This window comes from Cavia porcellus, unplaced genomic scaffold (assembly GCF_034190915.1).
Source record: "Cavia porcellus strain 051 isolate PalLab524CR breed Dunkin Hartley unplaced genomic scaffold, mCavPor4.1 scaffold_19, whole genome shotgun sequence".
In the NCBI taxonomy this organism is placed as follows: Eukaryota; Metazoa; Chordata; class Mammalia; order Rodentia; family Caviidae; genus Cavia; species Cavia porcellus.
Genome location: NW_026947502.1, coordinates 66,067,640 through 66,093,247, shown reverse-complemented (window position 1 = coordinate 66,093,247; position 25,608 = coordinate 66,067,640). Strand labels below are relative to the sequence as shown.

The 25,608-nt window shown below is 34.7% G+C and overlaps 1 protein-coding gene and 1 non-coding gene across 11 annotated transcripts in view; one reads left to right on the top strand and one right to left on the bottom strand.

The window, feature by feature from the left end:
* The window catches only part of Erc1 (ELKS/RAB6-interacting/CAST family member 1), a 521,572-nt gene that overhangs the window by 88,235 nt on the left and 407,729 nt on the right, over positions 1-25,608 (bottom strand). The window lies entirely within an intron of this gene.
* Positions 5,023-5,159, top strand: LOC111755186 (small nucleolar RNA SNORA2/SNORA34 family). The gene has a single exon (XR_002789768.1). It is a non-coding gene; the product is annotated as a small nucleolar RNA SNORA2/SNORA34 family (small nucleolar RNA).

The window sequence follows — 25,608 nt, the reverse complement described above, 5'->3', positions numbered from 1 at the left end:
AACATGTATCCTATGAAGAGCCATTAACTTTTATTATGCATGTGTAGACTACTTCACCTTTCTTTACTTCCAATGATCTTTCTCTATGCCTCTGATCACCCTGTTTCTTTCTGCAATAAATACTCTCAACCTTTCCATTTAGGGTGGCAGATTTGAGACTTCGGGCTTCCTCATGTATGGCTGCTTCTTGAATGAACTTTTTTTTTGCAAAACTTATTTTTACAGTAATTTGCATACTGTGCAGTAGGCAAAATAGGCTTTGTTTGGTAACTAAAACCTGAAGACATTTTGGAAGACAAGGATGTGAAAGCTAGTGAATGTAACAGCCATAACTTTGAGGCAGGAGAAAAACTGTTGTTTCCCTAATATATGTAACAGAAAAAGCCAAAAGATATGGTTAAATTTACACATTTAAGCTTTATGTCATACACGCCAAAGCGTTTAAACTCAAACCTGTTAAGAACGTTTGGTTTTGGGGAATGGAGTTCAGAATAATAATAATAATAATAATAATAATAATAATAATACACAGCAAATTGTGAAATGCATCTTATTTTAATAGTGCCTACTCCACACAATTACTTTTTTGTAATGATATTTTCTGATAAGGGTAATACACATTCAATAGAGAAAAACTGAAAGTCACAAGAAAACATAAAGAAGAAAATAAAAATTACCAGAGGTGACTCACTTTTAATCAGTCAATGGCTTGAGATCTAGAAGCCACCTATTTTAATACTGAGTGCATATTTTAATGAAATTGAACCTTAAAAAAGGTTAATCATTAACTGAGAGCAGCCTCACATAGATTCCACAGAAAGGGAAGACCTGCCAATGTACATTTTGGCTTCATTTTCCATGAGTCCTAAGGGAGTAACATGAGCATATAAAATGTGAAAGGTAATACATGTATGCTATAAGTCCAGAACAAAATAAAAACTTCAGTGCTCTCCTGCCAAATTCTCTTATCCTATTTGTCATTTCCTCAGCTAAGAAAGAAAGAAAGAGACACAAAATCTTTCCAAGTGATTAGTAACCCCTCTCCCATTATATGATGAATATGTCATATTATTGACATAAAGAATAGGTAGCAGAATTTCAACTTTAAGTCATTAAAGTGGTCTGTTCACTCAATCCCTAGTGCTTTAAACAACCAGACTAACTGAACCTGCCTTTTGACCTCAAACTCTAATTGAATCAAGATGTCTCTGAAAGTACTCTGCTTTGGCATTTGAGCTTCAGGAAGTAGTAAAATTATTCCTTTGTCCAATTTTCCCTTTTAAGCAAATTTCAGGAACTAGAGACAAGTATCAAAGGCAAATAAAGCTCAAAATTCTTTTGATAATTTCTAAATCCTTAAGAACACAACATTAGCTGCCTATCATCAGTAAGTAACAGATTGTAATCAGTGTTGGAATGATGATGGCTAAAAATCCAGGAGTGGATCCTAAATTTACATGGTTTACAAAAATGTGTGACAGAAAAGGGAGTATGAATTAGGGGGCATTAACAAGGTTTATCTCTTTCAAGTAGGCATTTTAAATGGAATGACTGTATAATATAAAATTATGTTTCAATTTTCCATAATCTGAAAAGATCACTACAAAGGCCATATGTAAATGAGAACACGATCAGTATTTTTAATTAAATCTAAACTCTAGATTCTCTAGTTGAAGGATTAAATAAATCTTTGATTCTGCTACTTTTTATTTAGCAATTAGTTATCCAGAGCATGTAATAAGTTATCAAGATATATCGCCTACTCCTATTTTATTTCCTGAAGAAATTTTTCTGATTGTGACTTTCTCTTACTCCCTTGTGGAGCTTTCAGACTAAGGCAGGTCCAATACCATAATTCAGTTCTGTGAAAAGTATATTGTATTGGTGAGTATCTGTGGGAAAACTGAAGTGTGCTATTTTTTGAACACTGGTTCCTGAACAACTTAGTATGTTTTCTCTTAGTCACTGTTATTTAGATACCCAGAAATATCTTTATAATAAAATGTCAATACTAAATCAAGTTTTCCTTTCATAATCACAAATTTCCCTTTCCATGGTAACAGAATTGCTTGGTCCATAGCCTGATGACATTTAAGGAATGTGATTTGGTCAGATTCCTTCCTAATAGTATTTAGTGTATTCACTGCTATTGTGTTGGCATGTCCACTATGATAATCACTAAAACCTGAGAGCTGTATTTTAAAGTCTTTTCTTTGATGTTCCCATTACTCTACAATGCCATAATTTTCTATGGTCATATTCATCAGATTGCCATACAAATACTTTGGTCCAACACTTCTACACTTCTCCAAACCATTTCTTTCAGTCTTCCATGTCTGTCACAGAGTTTCTACTTGTTTTCACTTAGATTTCTGTTATGCTCTTTACCCGAAATGCCTATTGTGTCTTCAAGATCTGCCTTTTCCACTGGCTGCTGATTTCCTTCTATTCAGAACTTTATAGTTTGGATTATAATATCAGGAAGGAGCTCTGTAAATTTCTTTCAATTCTTCTACATGTGCTAGGTCTACTTCCCCAATATACTACATTATTATATTATTTAATATTATAATATTTAAATGTTTCTAGAAACTTGCCTTTCAACTGATTTGCTAATTTTTAGTTTTAATTTAAAAATAGTTTTTGTGATGAAATACTTATACAATTTCATTTTGATGTGTATGTGATTTTGCAAACTGAACACAGGGTCCTGTACATGCACTTAACCAGTAAGCAAGCACTTAACCAGTAAGCCACACCCCCAACTCCTTCCTTTCTTTTCTTTTCCTCTTCTTCCTCCTTTCTCCCTCCTCCTCTTTTTTGACAGGGTCTCACTATGTAGTCTAGGTTAGTCTTAAATTCGCTATGTAGCCCAGGCTGACCTTGAACTTGTGATCCTTCTACCTCAATCTCCCAAATGATGGGATTACAGGCATGCACTAGCATACCTGGCTATAATGATTTTCTGAGTGAGGAATACTATAACACAGCGAACATGATAACTACACCTATGATGCTGGCGGGGATTGAAAATGAGCAAGATATGCTATATATCTGTACCAGTTCCATATCACTATTCTATAATACAAACATGCCCTGAAAAAAATATTTTGTTATTCTGGTAAAATACAGGTAATGTAGAATTTATCATTTTTCCCTTATGTGTTTGTTTATCTATCTATTTATTTTGAAGTACTGGGGATTTCAGGGTCCCACACCTGCTAAGTAAGTGATCTGCCACTGAACTATACCCTTAGTTCTGTTTTGACCATTTCGAATGATTTAGTGGCATTAAGCACATTTACATTGTTTCACCATGTATTATTACCTGTATTACCAGAGCTTTTTCACGTCCAATAGGCCCATCCTTTATTTTTCTACTCTAAATTTGTATTTCTGCATTATAGTAGCTGGCTGTGCATCTCTGTATCTTACGTAAGGCCTAAAGGAAGCAATCTATGTTATTCATTTGGTATGAAGCATGGCAAGGACTGTGTGCATGTGCAGATGTGGCAAAATGGGATTTCAACCCAGCCTTATTCTCCAAGGAACAGTGTTTACCCAAGCATCACAAAGGGTTCAGTAGACCCACACCAGTTCAATATTGTTAAAAAACAAAACAAAACAAAACAAAAAAAAGTTTTCTTTTGATTTTTCAGTACAATGGCACATAAAAAAACCATATTTGAAAGTTTCAGAGGTCAAACTTAATCATCAGACGTCTCATGTATGAATGATGAAGATGATCATTATGGTAAAATACATACTTTCATAACAGAAGAGTGGTGTGGGTGGATGATGATGATGGCAACAGCTTTGATGCTGGCTATGGAAGACAAAGTTTCTATGACAGTTAAATGGAGCAAGAATAAATTGACACAGACACAGGGGATGCAGAATTCATTGATCCAGATGACTAAGAAAAAAATAATGTGAGTATATCTTTGACTAGTCAAAATGTTATGAAATGGCCTCACAACTAAATAGAACCATCCAATGTTAGAATTAGGTCTGAAAATACAATGAAGGTCTTTGGCAGGAGTGAAATGTATTAAACCGAAGAATGCCAGTACTGCCATTCAGTGTTGGAAATTGTAACAGATGCTGTGAAATACACCAAGGCTCAAATGCAAGTAAAACATTCTGTATGTACCAATAGCCATATTCAAAAATGCATTTTTTGAATTTCACAAGCTGGACTGAAAGAATTTGTAAATTTATACTTAGCATAGATTTTGCATTGTGATTACAGGAATGTAAAAGACTTATGGAAAAGTGATAGGTCAAAATGTGGCATAAAAACTCCCTTGTAGATTCAAAGACTTATTATACTTTCAGTTCAGAGATTTATTGGGGAACGCAGTCACCAGGTACTTATTCATACAGTAATAAACCAAATGATGTTGTGGACAGACTTATTGCTTCCATCTCTCAAAGTAATCAGAATGTGATATTCGAAAATTGATTTATCAGTTGCCAGTTGATATTATATTTGCTAACACAGCACAGGTTGACCAGCACAGAAACTACACAGGAATAAAGCAGAAATTCCAAATGAAATACTCTAACTTCAAAACAGAGAATTATATAGAACAATCTTTGAATTTCAGAAAGATATAACATTGGCCTCGTATATGGCAAAGAAAAGCAGACTGGTACTGCTTACATCAACATTTCAGCATGATAGAAATATTGATAGGAAAACCTGGACAAAATGGAAGCCCAAGATGGAAACTTTAAACAACAAAATGAAATGTGGAGTAGACGTTTTTGATGAGTTATGCAGCAACTCTGATGTCACTTGACGCACACAGCATTGGCCAATGGTATTTTACTCGATCATAACATGTGTGGTATAGTTTGATAGTTTACAAAGAAAATGATAAGTACAAAATATCATGGAGAAATTTTCTTAGAGGATTGGGACTCTAGCTCATAAAAGATCATTTACAATAGAGGAAAACCAAAATGTTTTTGCCCAAGGAACTAGACAAAAAAATTGTGGTGCACAATGGTAATCAGCTGGCCCTGAGTCAAGGCCGGCAGCTTCCTGACGCTGTTGGTTTCAAGCAGGAGCCTAAAGAGATGTCTTTCTATGGTTTGTTGGCCATTTCAGAACTTGGGCAGTGAAATGGTCAATTCGTTAGAAAGAAACAGCTTGAAGCAACCCCCGTGCCCCTCCGTGAGTGGCTGTGAGCATGGCAGGCTCCGGCAGCCCAGGACAGAAGCCACCAGCGTTTACTGGGACCCATGCCATCTTGGGACCTGGAGCGCTGGGAAACCAAGCAATCCCTTCCCCCTGCCTGTTTTGTTTTGTTGAACTTCAATATACATGAAAGTATGGACAGCTATTTTGAAGAGAACGAGAGACTATGACAGCCATTAGTAACTTCCCTATTGTCTGGTGTTGAAGACCTAAAACGCCTTCCTCACTCTGTTCGGATCAGTTTTACACGATGTTGTTCTGTATGAATTCTCTGTATGCGAAGACATGGACAACTATTTGGAAAAAAACAAGAGACAATATGATAGATAGTGAAGATCTCAGGTCATCTAGCTTTGAAATTTGTATCTCTTACATTGCTTTCTTATGTCCTATTTTGTTCCGTTTAATTTTACCTCCTTTAAAATAAAAAAAATAAAAAATAAAAAAAAAACCAATGGTAATCAGACAAGCAGGCAGATGCAGCATCACAAAGACCTATTATGACAGCACAAAAACAAAAAGGTGTCAACTGGGCCCTACTAGAAAGTACAGGAGGGGCTGGGGATTTAGCTCAGCGGCATAAGCGCCTGCCTTGTAAGTGCGTGGTCATGAGTTTGATCCCTGGTACCGGTTTTAAAAAAAAAAAGACAGTACAGGAAAACAAAATATACATATTGTCAGTGTAAGCAATATTTGTGCATGGAACATGCAGCTCTCATGGGTGAACACTGCCTTGGGTTGTGTTGAAGCAAAGCTTATTTCTGTGGTTGATTTTGGTGTTTATATTGCAGTTCACTTAGGTTTTTATTTTTGATGTTGTCTTTTAGGTTTTGTAAGCAAGTGAACAGCTGATGTGAAAATGTTGTGGTCTAGTCTAAGAATTCATTACATATCTAATATTGTATTTTATTGATATCTTATTTCCCTGCTAAGTGAATGTTGTACAGTATAGCAGGAAGCTCCTGACAGAACAAGGAGAGAGGTGATAAGACAGCCACATAGGAAAGTGTTGTAGTCAGGGACTGCAAGGAAAATAATTATATACAGGATGCATAATTTGTAGTATTAATTTATAATGCTCACCTAAAGAGTCAAATACAAAAGAAGGTGCTGTCAGTGTGAGATGCATGCGTGGCAACATGCAGTTGTCATGTGTGAAGACTGCTTAGAGTGTGATAGTTGAAGCAAAGCTTATTTTTGTGGTACAGTTCTATTGGTATTTTTATTGTAGTTCACACATGAATTTATTTCTAATGTTATCTTTTTAGGTTTTGTAAGGAAGTACACAGCTGGTGTGAAAATGTTAATGTCTATTCTAAATGCACAATATGTATTAAGGATTTAAAATTTTATTTTATTGCTATTTTATGTTCCTGTTAGCTATAATCTGTATAATAAAAAGCTTCTGACCAAACAGCAAGATCACTGATATATGTCCTACAAAAAGGCCGGAAAGCAAAAGACATGCACTGTGTAAGTGATGTGTGTGTGTGGAACATGCTGTTGTCATGTGTGCAGGCCGCCTTAGGTGTGACAACTGAAGTAAAGAATATTTTTTTTGTAGAGTAATACTGATATTTTCATTGTAGTTTATATGGGAATTTATTTCTGATGTTCTTTCTTAGACTTAATACACAGAAAACCAGTTGATTCTGATGACAATGTTGATGAAAATTTTTTTCTATGAACACTCAGTAAGTATTAAAAACTCCATATTTCTGTGATATTTTTCCTGTGAAGTATTCACTATTTAATAAAAGTCACAACATTAAAATGAATAATCATCAATAGAAATATTGTAAAGAATATTCTCAAACCTGCATTTATGTGCCTTAATGACAAAATTAGTCTTACAGACCAAGGGCTGCACATTAACTCCCTCTTCTTCACAGATCTCATCCCCTAGCAATCACTTTACTTTCTGATGCTATGAGTTTGACTATTTGTCTTTTTGTACTTGGTTTATTTCACTTAACATGACTTCAAGCACAATGTGTATTTATGGTTCCAAATTTAAATAACCTTGACAATAAAACCCTTCATACACTTCTCCAACTCTTTTTTCCAAACTTACACTTTACTATATTCTTTAAAAAAGAAAAAGGAAAGAGAAAACAGGTATCTAAAACAAATTTTGTAATTTTTGTTTTATGACACAGGGTCTCACTCTATAATGTGTTTGGCCTCATACCTGGGGTCCTCTAGCTGAGACTCCTGACCATTGTGGGCCTGAGGGTGCAGTGGGAAAAGCCAGTAACAGGTGGACTAACCAATGCAGAAAGGTCTACTGGCGAAGCACTGCACAAGGGCAACTTCTTTGGAATCCTGAAATCCTATCATAGCAACTTTAGTTGTAAGATAAAATACATGACCATAGCTTCTATGGTGGTAGACTAGATATTATACGACACAAAATCTCTATAAATGATTTGTTTTCTACTACTTAGTGTTAAATCATCTCTTCTATTGAAAATCAGTTCAAGAAATGGGAAGTGAGGGCTCAGAAGCCTGCAATGCCCCGGACTGTCAGTGCAGGCCTGCCCCTCAAGAACCCCCTCACCTCCTGGACCTAGTATTGCTGTTGATCTTCAGCTCCCAATCCTTGTCCCAGAACCTTGGACTACAGCAGATTACTGTGCTGGCTTGATGGGAGACTCAGGAACCCCTCACCCAAACAGACGGCCACAGCAGACTCCAGTCAGTGTGGTGAGCTTGCCCCTTAAAGAAAGGTCTCCAGTGGGTAAATAGGAGCAGTAGTAAAGCTCCCTCCAAGTGTAAGACCTCGGCGAAACTGGCAAGAGAGTGGGTGATCCTCTCCTCCACACGGACAACACAGACAAGGCTGAGGAGTGCACAAGTAAGGCCTCCCCCAACTTGGAGAAAATTAAAAGGGCTTATAAGATACCCAGTGGCACAGCAGGGCCTCAGCTGACACAAACACTATAGACAGGGAGATCTGGTGACCTACAATAACCTGAAGACAGCAACAGGAACTAAGAGTTGATTTACATCAATACTCCTAGGCTAGTTAGCCCAGGAAGAATACAGGTCTCACCCAAGAGGCCCTGCAGGAGGAATACAGGTGACTGGTTCTCCTCTTCATTGTGGTACCCAGCAATTGGACAACATCAACCACACAGTAGGACCTGAGGAGTCACACTACTGACAGTTTGAGATTAGTGGGACTGAAAGACCAAATATTTGCCCAAAAGGTGAAAATGACAAAACAAAAGACACAATGCAATCTCAAACATCTAGTCCCTCAGAAGCAAATACAGGGGACGTTGAAATAGAGGACTTTAAAAGTCATACCCCAGAAATCTCCAAAAAGATAACAAAAGAAATAAATAAACAAATTCATAAGGTTATAGAGGAAATCAAATTAGAAGTAGTTTCCTACATAAAGACAGAAATAACAACCTTAGTAAAGGAGTTAACAGCATAGCCAGATAAGAAATAGATAAAAAAAATTTTACAGGAACACGAGAAATTGATTGAAATCTTGAATGAACAATGTAGAAAACAAGAAGAATCTATGAAACAAATTCAAAGAGATATCCAAGAAACAAAAAATTCTATTGAAAGCTCGAAAAACCATTTAAATGAAGTTGAGGATAGAATTTCAGACCTTTAGGACAGGATCACAGTTAGTGATCATGAAAGAGTAGAACTTTTAAAAACAACAAAGTAGCATGAAATGACAATTCGGTAGCAGCTTTGGGATGATGCCAAGAGAAACCATATTAGACTAACAGGCATCAGTGAAGATGTAGGACTCAATGCAAATGACATAGGTAAACTATTCACAGAAGTAATAGCAGAAAAGTTCCCAAACTTGGGGAAAAAAATCTGGCATACAGATAAGTGAAGCATATAGAATGCCAAACAGTCACAACCAACATAAATCTACACCTAAACATATACTAATTAGAATCCCAGGCATACAATATAAAAACAGAAGCTGTCAGAGAAAAGACACAACTCACCTATCAAGAAAAGCCCATAGAATCACGGCAGACTTTTCAGCCCAAACTTTCAACTTAAGACAAACTTGGGAGTGCCCTATTCCAATCCCTCGAAGGAAACAACTTTCAACCCAGACTGATGTACCCAGAAAAACTGTCTTTCAAATTTAATGGAGAAACAAGATACTTTCATGACAAAGGACAACTGAAGAAATTCATGTCAACAAACCAATCCAAGAAAGAGTATTGAAAGACATATTAGATAGAGATAAAAATGATCACAATCTCTAGAACAACAACAGAAATACACCACCAGGCAGGGCAAGCAATTAAACAAGGGGGAAAAGCAGAAAATAAATAACAGGAACATAATATGACAAAGTTGAGCCAGTACATATCACTTACATACATAAATGTAAATGGCTTCAATTCATCTACCAAAAGAAATAGGCTGACACAATGGAGCAAGGAACAGGATTTCACAATATGTTGTATACAAGAAACACATATGACTCAAAAGGAAACTCCCAGGTTAAAAGTCAAAGGATGGAAAACAATATTCCATGCAACAAGAACCCAGGTAAAAGCAGGGTAGCTATTCTGTTTGACACAATGTAAACTTCAAACCTAAAATAATTAAAAGAGATAAAGAAGGCCACTACATACTTGTTAGTGGAAAACTTCAAGAACCAACAATTATAAATATATATGCACCAAACACAGGAGTATGCAACTATGTAAGACAAATACTAATGGACATGAAAAACCAAATACACAAGAACGCAATTTTAATAGGAGACCTTAACACTCTACTGTCACAGAGAGATAGATCAACTAGACAAAATGTCAACAAAAAAATAACAGAACGGAATGATACCTATGAGCAAATGGACTTAGTGGATGTTTAGAGTGTTCTACTCAACCACATCAGAACATACATTCTTTTCAGCTGTACGTGAGACATTCTCCAAAATAGACCACATATTAACCCATAAAACATTCTTAAATAAATGCAAAGGGATTGAAATTTCCCATGCATACTATCTGATCATAGTGCACTGAAATAGGAAATTAATGGTAAAAGAAATTGCAAAACCTGCATAAATACATGGAAATTAAATAACCTTCTGAACAATCAGTGGGCTACAGGTGAAATTAAAAAAGAAATGAAGCAATTCTCACAATTCAATGAAAATGCAGATACAAGATACTGTTACCTGTGGGACGAAATGAAAGCAGTCCCAAGAGGGAAATATATAGCAATAAAAAGTCACATCAAGAAGACAGAACGAACACAAATAAACAACCTGATGCTACATCTCAAGTTTCTAGAAAAGGAAGAGCAAGTCAAACCCAAAGCTCATAGAAGAGAGGAAACTGTAAGATCAGAGCAGAAATTAATGCAATTGAAACTAAAAAAAAAAAAAAAAAATACAAAGAATTAATGAATCAAAGAGCTGGTTTTTTGAGAGAATAAACAAAATTGATAAACCACTAGCCAACCTTATCAAGAAAAACAAAGAAAAAACTCAAATTCATGCAATAAGGACTGAAAAGAGAGAAACCATAACGGATTCCATGGAAATCCAAAAGATCATGAACATCTACTTTGGAAATCTTTACTAACATAGGGTGGAAAACATAGAGGGGATGGACAGATTTCTAGAAACATATGAACTATCAAAGCTCAATCAAGAAGATAAAATAATTTTGAATAACTCAGTATCAGCTACTGAAATTGAAAACATGATTAAAAACTTACCAACAAAAGCCCATGGCCTGATAGATTCATGGCTGAATTCTACAAGAAATTTAGAGAATATGTGATGCCAATAGTCCTTAAACTCTTCAATGAAATTGAAAGAGAAGCAATCCTCCCTAACTCATTCCTGGAGGCAAGTATTATTCTGATACCAAAACCAGAGAAAGACCCAATCAGAAAGGAGAACTATAGGACAATCTCACTACTGAACACTGATGCAAAGATTCTCAATAAAATACTAGCAAACAGAATGCAGCAAATCATGAAGAAAATTATATACCACAACCAAACGGGATTTATTCCAGGAATGCAAGGATGGTTTAACATACACAAATCAATAAATGTAATATATCATATCAACAGAGCCAAAAATAAAAAATATATGATCATCTCAATAAATGCAGAAAAAGCTTTTGATAAAGTCCAACACTTGTTCATGATAAAAACCCTACAGAAACTTGAAATAGATGGTATCTACCTCAATTTCACAAAGGCCATCTATGACAAACCAACAGCCAATATTATACTAAATGGTCAAAAACTGAAAGCCTTCACTCTAAAATCAGGAACAAGACAAGGATGTCCACTATTATCACCACTCCTATTCAATATAGTTCTGGAAACATTAGCCAGGGCAATCAGACAAGAGAGAAATAAAAGGAATAAAGATAGGAAAGGAAGAAGCAAAATTATCATTATTCGCAGATGGCATGATATTTTATACAGAAGACCCAAAAAAGTCCATAAAAAGGCTGCTAGAGGTAATAAATTCAGCAGTGTAGCTGGATACAAAGTCAGCACTCAAAAATCAATAGCATTCCTGTATACATTCCTGTACACATTCCTGTACAAATGAAAAACTCACTGAGAGAGAAATTATGGAAATATTGCCTTTCATAATAGCATCTAAAAAAAAAAAGTGGAAGGACATTCCTTGCTCTTGGTTAGGAAGAGCCAACACTGTGAAAATGGCCATACTCCCAAAGCTGTTATACAGATTTAATGCAATCCTCATCAAAATACCATAACATACCTTACAGAGCTAGAGAAAACACTCCTAAAATTCATTTGGAAACAGCAAAGACCTAGAATAGCAAAGGCAATACTGGGCAACAAAGGCAAAGCAGGAGGCATCTCAATTCCTGACTTGAAATTATACTACAAAGCCACAGTGATAAAATCAGCATGGTACTGGCAAAGACCTGGGGATCAATGGAACAGATTAGAAGATACGAACACAACTACAAAGACACTCAGCCACCTTATAGTTGACCAAGGGGCTAAACACATTCACTGGAAAAAGGATCGCCTCTTTAATAAACGGTGTTAGAAAAATTGGCTCTCTACATGCTGAAGACTGAAACTAGGCCCATGCCTATCACCATGCACTAAACTAAAGTCAAAATGGATCAAAGATCTAAATATTAAAACAGAAACACAAAATCTATTGGAAGACAAGATAGGTAGAAAACATGGAGACATACGTGTAGGCAGAGAATTCATGAACAAAGTGCAAACTGCATGGGAAATATTTCAAAGAATCAACAACTGGGATCACATTTTTTAAAAAAGTTTTTGGACTTCAAAAAAAATCACCAACAAAGTGAAAAGAAAACCCACAGAATGGTAAAAGAATTTTAGCCGACAATCCCTCAGAAAAAGGACTTATATCGAGAGTATATAAAGAATTGAAAAAATCAAGCCCCCCAAATTCAAAGACCCTTTTCAAATATGGGCATCTGAGATGAACACACATTTCACAGATCAAGATATACAAATGGCAAATAAATACATGAAAAAATGTTCACCATCACTGGTTATTTGAGAAATGCAAATTAAAACAGCACTGAGGTTTCATCTCACTCTGGAAAGACTGGCTGACATCAAGAAATCAACTGACAATAAATGTCGGAGAGGTGGTGAGGCTGTGGGGGAAAAGGAACACTTCTCCACTGTTGGTGGGAGTGTAGACTGTACAGCCACTATAGAAATCAATATGGAAATTCCTTAACAAACTAGGATTAGAAGCTCCATTCAATCTCAGCTACTATTCCACTCCTGGGCATTTGCCCCCCAAAATTGAAAAGATCATGTCACAGTGATATATGTGCACCCATGTTTATAGCAGCACAATTTGTAATAGCTAAATCTTGGAAACAACCAAAATGCCCATCAACTGCAGAGTGGATGAAAAAGATGTGGTAATTTTATACAATGAAATATTACTTATCTATTAAAAAGGACAATCTCGAGGTCTTTATAGGTGAATGGAGGCAACTTGAGACTATCCTCATAAGTGAAATAAACAAGACTCACATTAGTAAATATCAATTGTCTCTCTAGTGTAAAAAATGATAAAAATTGACAGTAATAAATTCCAAAATGTTTAACAGATATTGTAAAAATCAAAGGGAAGGAAAGTGTTCTGAAGAATACAATGATATGGACATTTAAGTATGTAACATAGATGACCATATTACCAAGTTTCAATTAGATCATTGAACGAATGGTTTGCACTGTCAGTTTGAGGGTCCACTTTTTATGCTTTGATTTTGTAACCCTAACCCTAACCCTAACCCTAACCCTAACCCTAAAAGGATAATATGTAACTTATCAACTAGTAATTTCTTAATGTTAAAATTTTTCTTTGAAATTCTATATTACTTCTACTCTGTTTACTGTTTTGTCTTGTTTTTCTTTAAATTAAAATTATAAATGGGAAGTGATACTTATAAGAGTTTCAATATTTGATTAATATTCAAAAGCATGTCTAATTTTCTATAGAGCTATAATATAATGATACTTGTAGAAGTACTCACAACAGAATAAAGCAACCTAGAGATAAGGTTTAAAACAAAGAAAAGAATGGAAAAACAATGGCTTTAAAAAGTTCTGGAATGCGAGTCCTCTTCCATGAGTAATTCAAGCAAAATTCAGTTCTCTGGTTCTAAAGAATTTCTCAATAAACTGGACATTCATTCTGATTACTTAACAATAATCAATGGCTTCTAAAAACTGTATCTTCAAAGTGTGCTTTTTATTTTTAAAATGCCTTTTTTTTTTGAGGTACCAGGGATCCCAAGGCCTTCTGCATGCTAGGCAAATGCTTTACCATTAAGCCACACTCCCAGCCACATCTTCAGTTTTTAATGAATAACTATAGTCTTACAAAGGCTGTACTGTGTGGCCCAACAGTCCACTCTTCTTGGAGCCACTTTCAAGAAAACAAGTATCATGAGAGATTTTTATTCCATTGTAGATTCAAAATAGTTTGGTTTTTTTTTTGTTTTGTTTTTTTAAAATCTAAGTCTTGTTCTTAGTGCTCGCAATTAAGAAGGCAGCAAGGATCTGGGTGTTCAAGCATTGTTCCACCTTTGAACCTCCTTAAAAAATAAGGGCAGGATCCAAAAAAAACATTTCACTGAATCTCTATTTCCTACCAATTGTGTATTTTTTAATACAAATGAAGAATTTTTCCCCCTGTGGGCCAGGAAATGAAATAGACACCCAATTTAACTGTCTTTGAGTATACCCTACTCACTTTCTAAGCCCATTTTTAAAAGCCTGTATTTACTGCCTTTACAAAGCCTTTTCAAGCTACTCTACTCTGCATCTTCCACTTGTTTAACCACACAAAACTTTATTATCTATGCCATATAATGTTTTGGAAGAGATGCTGCTTGCACATTGAGAAGTCTTTTTAAAGCAATTGTTTTCATGTTCAAATCTTGAGTATTCAATTAGTATATAAATTTCTTGAGTTCAGGATCATATTTTAACTTCACAGCATCCTATATATATGAGATCTTAATTTAGTAGGTATGGAGTACATTTTAGCCAATTAACTAAAACCTAGTCCACTTCAGAAGTAAACCCTTGATCTACTGTCTCTTAAACTAAGGTGACAAAGCCCATTTACCTGAACAGAAGAGAGAAGAAACAAGTTAAATGAATATTAGTATTTCCTATTTTGAATGTAACAAAGACCTCCCAATAACCAAATCAATTTTGCTAAATGCATAATTTATTAATTGATCCTAGAAAGCAAACATCCTCCATCTGCTCATGTAGAAGTACTGCTATGTTCATTCTTTTTTATTCCCGTCTTTCTTTGTGTATGTGTTAAACTGGGGGCTGAACTCAGGAACACTCTATTACTGGGATATTCTTACAGATTATTTTGAGAGAGGTTCTCATTAAGTTGCCAGACTCTTCTCAAACATGTAATTCTCCTGCTTCAGTCTGCTTGGTTACGGACATATGCCCTCATATTTGGCTAGGGTTATAGACATGTGTCATCATATTTGGCTATGCCAATCTTTAAAAAAGAGGAAATTTTCCTGAAGATGTTCAAGTCTGTCAGTTTTTTCAAGAATCACTTAAATTTAATTCATTCATATTCACTCTTGTATTAACAAACTGAAAAAACCTCATGAAGAAAATACATAACACAAAATGAAAGAACAAAGATTAAATGTTTTAGTTACCATGGATCCAAATACCTTAGTAGGATATTAGAGCAATGTAAAAAACGAATCTCATGCAACAGCATCAGAAGCTTTCAAAAACTATGTTAAATAAGTTACAAAACCAGCAACAAAGAAATGTAATAACATTCTAGTTCATTTTTAGGTATTCTTATGTGCTGAGCTGCAAGTCTAGAATATGAGCTGCTTTGATTTGTGTGTGTGTGTGTGTGTGTGTGTGTGTGTTGGAAAGGGAGACCTTTAAAAGATCAGCGTAGCCAGATAAAATGGCACCAGTTGGGAACTCAGGATCTTGTGCTTGCTAGGCAGCTGCTGTGCCGGTATGTCCCTGGTCCTTTGCTTTACTTATTTATTAGCTTTTGACCTGATGTTTAGAATCCTGGTGTCACAAACAAAACACAAGTTGTTAGTTGTCAAAAGATAGTGTCTACTGTGTGCTAAGATCATGTGCTAAGACTACTAATATACTGAAACAATGGTTTCATAGAACTTAGTCTATTATAAAATCTGAACAGTAAGCAAAGTTATGCAAATAATTAAGTAATTATAATATACAAACTTCTCTTTGTTCCTTATGTTTAGACACTATGACACACTTCTACCAATGATATCCATGTCAAAATGTTTGAAAATTCCTTCTGTATTAAAAACAAACAAATTGGGGGCTGGAGGTTTAGCTCAGCGGCATAAGCACCTGCTTTCTTGCAAGCAGGCAGTCGTGAGTTCGATCCCTGGTACTGATAAAAAGGAAAAAGACAAAAAAAACAAAAACAAATTAACAAACAAATTACACTTTAGCCCAGGTTTAAGTAAACCTGAGGCATCTACTTTAAATCTCACATAGGACAACAAATACATAGATAGAGATTCCTTCAGTATAACATGAAGGGATCCACAGTTCATAACAAAACAAATTGACAGAAAAGAAATAAGCAACAAAAGCTCAGTTCAGTAAGCGCTTACTATAGTTTGAATATCTGTTCTCTTCTAAAGCCATGTTGAGTCTAAAATACATACAGCCAGTTTATTATGAGGAATACATATAAAGGGATATATGGGGTAAGATACAGATGAAAGGGTGTCAAGTGTATTAATGTTTGCCTCAAAGTTATAATTATTTCTCGTGGGTATAGAAATATTGGGCCGGGGATTTAGCTCAGTGGCATAAGTGCCTGCCTTGCGAGCATGTGGTCGTAAGTTTGATTCCCAGTACCAATAGCTTGACACCCTTTCATCTGTATCTTACCCCATATTTTTTGAGGACTCACACATATTTCCAGAAAAGATTCATGAAAATAAAATGCTTTATTTGGCATAAAACAACTGTTCAGGTCCCACTATGCTACAATAATTGACTCTCATTTCAAATGGAAAAATGCCTCCGTTTTCCCAAAAAGTCGCTATGGTTTTTTTTTCCTCTATCCTGGTCAAAATTTTTAGCCCTCCAATATAGTACTAATGACTATTAGTTTCCTGATTTCAAGATGGTAGAATAAAGACCTATCAGATTCCTCCTTCTTTAGAAAAATCATTCTCAAATATCAGGATAACAAAAAATAGAAACTATCTTTGTTGGTATCAAGAACACATGTCAAATGACAATAAAATATAATGAGAAAATGGATAAGGAAATCATAAAATACTTGGTATCTGAAAATCAATCTGCAGTGCTTGGAAGAGGAAAATAGGCATCTATGAGAGGGAAGTAGACTTACTGTCCAGAACCTGAGGAAGACTCAAGAATGATTAGGTCTATAGCTGTAGGAAGCAATATAGCTTATCACACTGTATCACAGTTGCTTTACAACTCTGTCTTGCTTTTTTTTTTTTTTTTTTTTTTTGTCTTTTTCCTTTTTATCGGTACTAGGGATCGAACTCACGACCACCTGCTTGCAAGGCAGGTGCTTATGCCACTGAGCTAAATCCCCAGCCCCCACAACTCTGTCTTTCAAACATGAAAGAACTTTTTGAAATTGGAAGTCTGTGCATCATATTTGTGATCTGAATCTGAATTTCTAAACATCTACACTTCAGAAAAAGATTCCAGGTAACTTTTAGACCTACCAATTTATAGGAAGATGAACTAATTTAAAAGACTAACAACAAAAAAATATTAGATATCCTAGATTTCCTACCTCTTTACTAAGAATTAACTTTTTGCATCTAAATTTACTCTTCCAAATGAAGTATACTTTCAGTTCCACAGTCAAAATGGACAAAGTTACTCTTAAATCCTGTTGATATTGCAGACATTGCCAATATGACTGTTATTGGATTCCAGAAATATGCAGAGAAAATTTTGTATCTGCCTCTATTCCATAGACTAAATCTATATATGTGGTTTACAGTATCTTATAATCCTACAAGGGCAAATTTCCTCTTATCTTTGTGAGAAGTACTATCTTAAGACAGACAAACTTAAGATTTCTGCTTTCTACTTTCTACCTTTACAACATTTAAGAAAAATTTAAATTTATTTTTATTAGTACATGTTTGCATTACATAATACTTACATTCCTCATAGGGAGTTAGTACAAGTACATAACATAAAATACTAGAAGACCAAGAGTTTCTGTTGGGGATTTACTGAAATCCATTCAAAATCCCCATACATTATATCTTAAATTCACAGGTATCTGTTACAGATCTGGGGGGAAGGACCCAGGGGAAAAGGGTGGACAAAACTTAATATACATCTAAGAGATGAAGCTAACTGGTAGGTTTACAGTAATATCTGGGGGTAATTTGTATAAAAAGATTTATACTGGTCTTTTCTTTCATGTTGTCTTTACTATACAAATATCCGTTCTGCCTTATGTTTGGTAGTATAACATGAACTAGAAATTTCAGAATTAAAATGTTACCACATGCAGATACAGTCCCTTCAAAACAAGTCACACCTGTTATATATGTACACGTTAGGCTAAATTTGTTTATTTTTGTTGTTGTCTTGTTTTGATCTTGTCCTCTTTCTTTAGGATGTCTGTTTTCATATGAAAATGAAGTTTTCCTACCTTGTTTCTCAGAATTCAAACTCCAGAATGTCTCCATTTACTTCAATGATTACTTTAAGAATTACCACTGTCCCAATGTTTACCTAACCTTTCCCAGTCTCAGTGGATAACACATAAAGACCAGCTGTTTCCACTATGCTACTTAAGGGCTTGCTTGCTTTTTTTTTAGTTTCTTAGTTGCGTTATGGGTCTGTTTGCTATGACATTTGTTAGAAGACTGCCAGGGTATCATGGCATTCCATTTTCTATTTCCTAGCCCAATCAAGAGCTAACTGTCCTTGATCTCTTCAAATGGTCAACGTTCCATACCATATGTAATCTTTGTATTTGTAGTAAAGAGACTGGAAAAAAAGTGGGGACTGTTTCAGTGTGTACACGTCTAAGATCCTCTTCAAGCTTTACATGAATCACGGGAAAACTGTAAGGATATCATGAATGACTTCTAGGGTGTGCTAAGAGCTGACTGAAGACATAGCGGCTGCTGAGACATTGGAGGTTGTTAAAAACAAACCCTGTAGTTCACCTTCTATAATGATGTGATACTAACTATCAATCTGCTAGTAAAAATTATAAAAACAGTTACTCTCTTACATAGGTTATGAAAATAATCTGGCTATGATAGGGAAATTCTGTGGGATGAGCCAATAACTATAATTGCATTAGGTAGATGATTTATCATTAGCTGGGATGAATGAATGTTCTTTGTATCCTCACACTGGTTCTAGAAGCGTGTCAAATCCCAGATATAACTCACTGTAGCTGTCATTTTTAAGTACAATCCCCTTTCCTTGCTTGCAGTGTGTTTCTCAATCTCATACCATACTTTTACTAATGATAATTTTATCAAAACAGTAGCCATCTGTGTGTCTCAATGTCCACAGCACATTGAGTATAGGAAGCAATCTTACTGTTAACCTGCTTGGTATGACAAATGGTAAGGATTTACCAAGCAGGTGTGCAAAAGTGTCAACAATATCCATGTAATGGTCCATAGTATATGACACATCACTGGGCATCACAGGAGGTAAAATGTACCCATATCACACTCTGCAAGTAAAACTGCCATTTACCATAACAGAAGCTGTGTATATGGTTCACAGTAGCTGTACTTGAGGGATACAGGAACTCCTGTTGTGCATTTGCCACATTAGTTTTTGTTAAAAGGAGCAACAGGTTGGGTGTATAATGCCTATGCTTATTTTTTTAGAAGTATTTCCAATGATGAATTACTAACTTTAATTTTGTAAGTTTTATTATGTTAAATAACGTATACTTAAAACAGGAAAAATACCAATAAAACGAAGTATTAAATTTTTAATATTCTTGAGTGTTTATAATAAATATTAGAATTTTCACATTGTTTTTTGTTTATAAAATCTAAAAAAACAAATTTCTATATGAACTATAATAAAAATGCAGATAAAATTCTATGACAAAAATAATTTTGCTTCAATTAACACAAGTAAGGCAGCCTTCATACATGAAAACAACATGTTCCATACACACATCTCTTATGCTGATAGTGCATGTGTTTTTTCCCTACCTTTTTTGGTAGGACGTACATATACTTTCAATTTAGAAATTTATCCTGGATATCAGCCACCATGTCCTTATTCATGCAGTAATAAATCAAGTGAAGTTGTCAATAAACTTGTGCTCCTATCTCCCAAAATAATCAGAATGTGACATTGGGCAACTGGTTTGTTACCAGTTGATGTTACATTTTCTAACAAAGTACACTTTGATTATGCGTAGGAACTATTCAAAAGAACAAAGGACAAATTCTCAATGAAATGTTGTAAGTTTAAGATACAGAATTGCATATTACAATCTATGGATTTCATATACACATAACATTGGCCTCATATATGGCAAAGAGCAACAAAATGGTACTACTGATGCTAGCACTGCACCATGACCAACCCAAGATTGACAGAGAAACCTGGATAGAACCGAAGCCAGAGATGGTAACATTTTACAACAAAACCAAAGATGGAGTAGATGTTGTTGACAGATTATGCAGCAATGATGAGGTCACTTGAAACACAAAACATTGGCCAATGGTTATATTTTATTCTATCTTAAACATGTATGGTATAAAATAGAATATAAAAGTTTTATATTTATTATTTATTTTATTATTTATATTTATTATATTTCATATTTATGTAAGTTTTATAAACTTTCCTAGTTTATAAAAAGAAGTCTCAAATACCATGGAGAGATTTTCTTAGACAAATGAAACTGGGACTTATACAATGCAAGAACAACAAAATGTTTTGCCCAAGAAGCTAAGCAAAAATATTCAGCAGCACATTGGTGATTTGATAGGTGAAGAGGCAGGTACAACATAAAGACCTACTATGACAAGAGGAAAAGCAAAAGATGTCAATTGTGCCCTACAAAAAAAAGATAGGAAAATAAGATATACATATTATCAGTACAAGTAATGTTAGTATATGGAACATTCAGTTTTCACATATGTGAAGACTGCGTTGGATATGACCATTGAAGCAAGGATTATTTCTGTAGTAGACTTTTGTATTTTCATTGTAGTACACATAGAAATTTATTTCTTGGGCCAGGAATATAGCTCCGTGAGGTCACGAGTTGGATTTGTGATACCATTTAAAAAAAAAAAAAAAGGAATTTATTTCTCATATTTTTGCTTAGGTTTTCTAAACAGTTGATATTGAAAATGTTGATGTTTATTCTATACATGCAATATACTAAAATAATACTTCATTTTATTGATATTTTATGTTCTTGTTAAGTGTACATTGCATAATACAATAAGAACCTCCTGACAAAACAGGACCAGCAAGGTGTCAAATATGCTCTAACCAAAAAAGAAAAGAAAGCAAACACATCAGTGTAAGTGACACGTGTGCATGGAACATGCTGTTTTCATGTGTCAAGACTGTTTTACAAGTAGATTGAAGCAAAGATACTTTTTGTTGTAGTTTTATTTGTATTTTTTTTGTCTTTTTCTTTTTTATTGGTACCAGGGATCGAACTCATGACCACACATTTGCAAGGCAGGCGCTTATGCAGCTGAGCTAAATGTCCGGCCCCTTATTTGTATTTTTATTTAAATTCATATAGAAATTTATTTTTTAGATTTTGTAAACAAAAAACTTGATGTTAAAATTTCTGTTTATTATAAACACTCCAGGATATTAAAAATCAACTTAATTTTATTGATATTTTTCCTGTTAAGTACACATTGTTTAATATAATAAAACTTACAAAATTAAAATTAGTAATTCATCAATAGAAATACTTCTAAAAAATAAGCATGGATATTAAACATCCAGCATGGTATTTTTTGACAAAATTTAACATGGCAACCCAGGGGATAAGAGATACATGGTTAAGCATAAAAAGATGAGAAATGTAGAATCTTTTGATAAATGTGTTTTTTAAAGTAAAAAACAGTGTGCTTAAAAATAATAAAGTACACATTTACTTCTTAAAGATACAGGAAAATGACAAAATATTATTTCTGTAACATCAACTGGTAACAGATAAACCAGTTGTCCAATGTCACATTCTGATTATTTTGGCAGATAGGAGCACAAAGTAACAGGAAAATGACAAAATATTTTAATATTATAGGTGTAGCTCAGTGGTGGACTGCTTGCCTAACATTCATGAGGCCTACAGTTCAATCCCCAGGACCTCAAAAGAAACACAATTTCAAAACAAGTTTCAGAATTTTACTAATGTAAGCTAAAGGTTTTTTTTTTTTTTAACAGCATTTAAATTTTAAATGATTTTAAACACAGAAACTGATACTACTTAGTAATACTGTATATAGGGCTTCCAGATCTTTTTCCTCTCAACTAAATATTTCATCTCACCTTAGAATGCCTCTATTGATCTTATGTAATGGACACATATTGTTTTTCCCATTTTTGAAAGCTTATTGATGACATAAACTTAATCATACCCACCTTCAATTCAGCTGAACTATTGTATGTTACTAGTATCTTCCTCATTGGGCTAATTTGGTTTTCCAACATACCATTCTGTCTGTAGCCAGTTAGCTCCGCTGACAGAGAAAGTATAATAGATACCAGAAGCATTCTCTTGGTATTTCCAGTCTGCTGGAAATGGACACTTAGTTTACTGGTGAATAAAAACATTGCATTCTTTAAAATAAAAAAGAAATCAGATCAGAAATAATATCCCAGGTAAAAGAAGAAATCACAAACATAATGAAACAATTGCTGAGCACATCTAAAGAAGACAAGATTTAAAAAAGAGGAGCATAGGAAAATGTCAGAAACCCTGAATGAACAATAGAGGAAGGAATTACAATGCATGAAACAGATTCAAAGAGATACTCAGGAAATCACAAACTGCACTAAAATCTAGCAAAACCAGTTGAAAGAAACTTAAGACAGACTTTCAGACCTTGAAGACAGGATTGCAGCTAGTGATTGTGAAATGAAAGATCTCTTAAAAATAATGAGGAACCAGGGAGTAACAATTCAACTGCTGCAAGACCAGGCAGAGTAAAATAATTTTAAATATGACAAGTGTCAGCAAAAATGCAGGGGTCAAAACAAATGACATAAAAAGACTAAGCACTAATAGCAGAAAACTTCCCAAACATGGGAAAAGGACCTGACATAAGGTAAGTGAGGCATATAGAAATCCAACTAGCCATAACCAAAATAAATATGCACCCACACAAATACTAATCAAGATCCCAGAAATTCAGCACAAGAACAGACTATTAAAGGCTGTTAAAAAAAGAGAAATAGATTTCCTATAAAGGAAAACCCATCAGAATCATGGTAGACTTCCCAACAAAACCCACGTCAAGAGAAGCTTGAAGTCTTTCAAGTCTTGAAAGAAAACAACTTTCAACTCAGATTGTTGTACCCTGAAAAACTGTCTTTAAAAGTTAATGAAGCAATAAGATACTTTCATGATAAAGAACTACTGAAGGAATTCATGACCACAAAACCAACCATACAAAGATAGGATCCTCCTGCCTCAGAGAGAGACAAAAATGACCACAGTTCCAGGAACAGCAGCAGAGGGGGAATCACTAAGCAGGGCAGGCAATTACACAAAGGGAAAAAGTGGGTGGCCAACAGCAGGAGGACAGCATGGCAGAAGACAAGCCAATAAATGCTGGCTGTAATTATTAATGTAGATGGCTTCAATTCACCAATAAAAAGAAACACAGGGAGAGTGGATCAAGAAACAAGATCTATCAATATACTGTATGCAAGAAACACATTTAACTCAAAAGGAAATACACAGACTAAAAGTCAAAGGAGGGAAAACAATGTTCCATATGACGGGAAACCAGAAAAAAAGCAGGGGAGCCTGCTCATCAACCAGAGAATAGACAAGAAAGAGATGGTATTTTTAGACAATGAAATGCTACTTATCTATAAAGTAAAGATAATCTTGAGGTTCTTGTAGGTGAATGGATACAACTAGAGATCATGCTCATGGGTGAAATTGTTCATACTCACATGGGTGAACATCATGTTATCTCACCACCATAAAAAATTAAGGAGTTAGTGGAATCCAAAATGTGCAATACATATTGTGAAAGTGAGGGGGATAAGTGTCTAAAAAGGGAAGGTGGTAGCCAATGTCAATACCCTATTATTTTGCTTTGAATTCCTGTACTGTTTTCATTGTTGTGTTTGGTGTGGCTTTATTCTGGCTTATTCTGTTTGATTTTATTATATTTGATGGTATAGGCAACTATTGTGATGATAACAAGATATATTATGGTAGCCATTGTTGATTTTCTATTTCCTTGTTTTGAAATCCTATTCATTTTCATAATTTTGCTTTTATTGGTTTTACTCTGTTTGATTTTATTAGGTCTGATGGTATGGGCAGTTATTTTAAAGATAAAAAGAGGCATTATGGAAGCCATTGTTAATTTCCTATTATCTTGTTTTGAAGTCCTGTATCTCTCATTATTCTGTTCTGATTGTTTTTATTGTTTTATTTTATTTAGTTTTATTCTTTGTAAACTAACATAAAAAATTAGTAGAATAACTAACTTATAAAAAGAAATGATTATGTCACAAGGAGAAATGAAGGAACCTTAAATGCATACATTATTTTAAAAAGCCAACCTGAAAAGGCTACATATTGCAAGATTTAAACTGTAAAACACTCAGGAAAAGGAAATGATGTGAATATAGTAAAGAACAGTGGTTGTCAGGAGTTTGGAGGGATGAGTAAGCAGAGCACAGAAAATTTTTAGGGCAGTAAAACTACTCACATGATAGAGGCAATTTATCATGTATTTGTCAAAACCTACAGAGTCTATGCTACTAAGAATGAGCCACATAGGTTCAATGTAGGTTCATTCATTGGCACACACACATCATTCTGATAGATGCTGATACCAGCTGATATTGGGAGCATATGTGAAAGGAGGTATACGGAAATTCTTAGTACTTTTTTACTCAATTTTGGTGTGAACACAATACAAATCTCTCTCTCTCTCTCTCTCTCTCTCTCTCTCTCTCTGCACTGGGAATCACACTCAGAACTTTGTGCTTGCTAAGCAGGCATTGTTGCATTGGGCTATATCCATGGCCCTACAAATCTATTAGTTTAAAAAAGTCACAGTTGTAAGTTTTTCCAAGAGGATGAAAAGGTAGAGAAGATATCTGCAAATCAAGTATCTGACAAGGGAGTAGAACCAATATTGTGAAAATGGACATATTACCAAAACTGATACATACTATACATCTAATGTACTTCCAGTCAAAAATACCAATAGCATTCTCATCACAAAACTATAGAAAACAATCCTAAAAATTTGTACAGAAGAGGGGGAGACACAAAGCAGCAAAAGCACATGTTGGGCAACAAGAGCAAAGCAGGAAGCATCACTATCCCAGATTTTAAATTAAGCTACAGAGATAAAAACATCATGGTACTTTGATTTAAAGCCCTGTATTACTCTCACCATCTGGTTTTTAACTGATGTTCCCCTATTCTGTTTTGCTGGATAGTATCAGGTTCGAAAATTTAGGCATCAGCTGTGAAGATAATGAGATTCATTATAACGCCCATTCTCGTTGACTTTTGAAGACCTACAATGTCTCCAATGTTTTAGTTTTGTCGGTTTTATTCTTTACTGTTTTGTTCAATTGTATTATAACTAACGATATAGGCA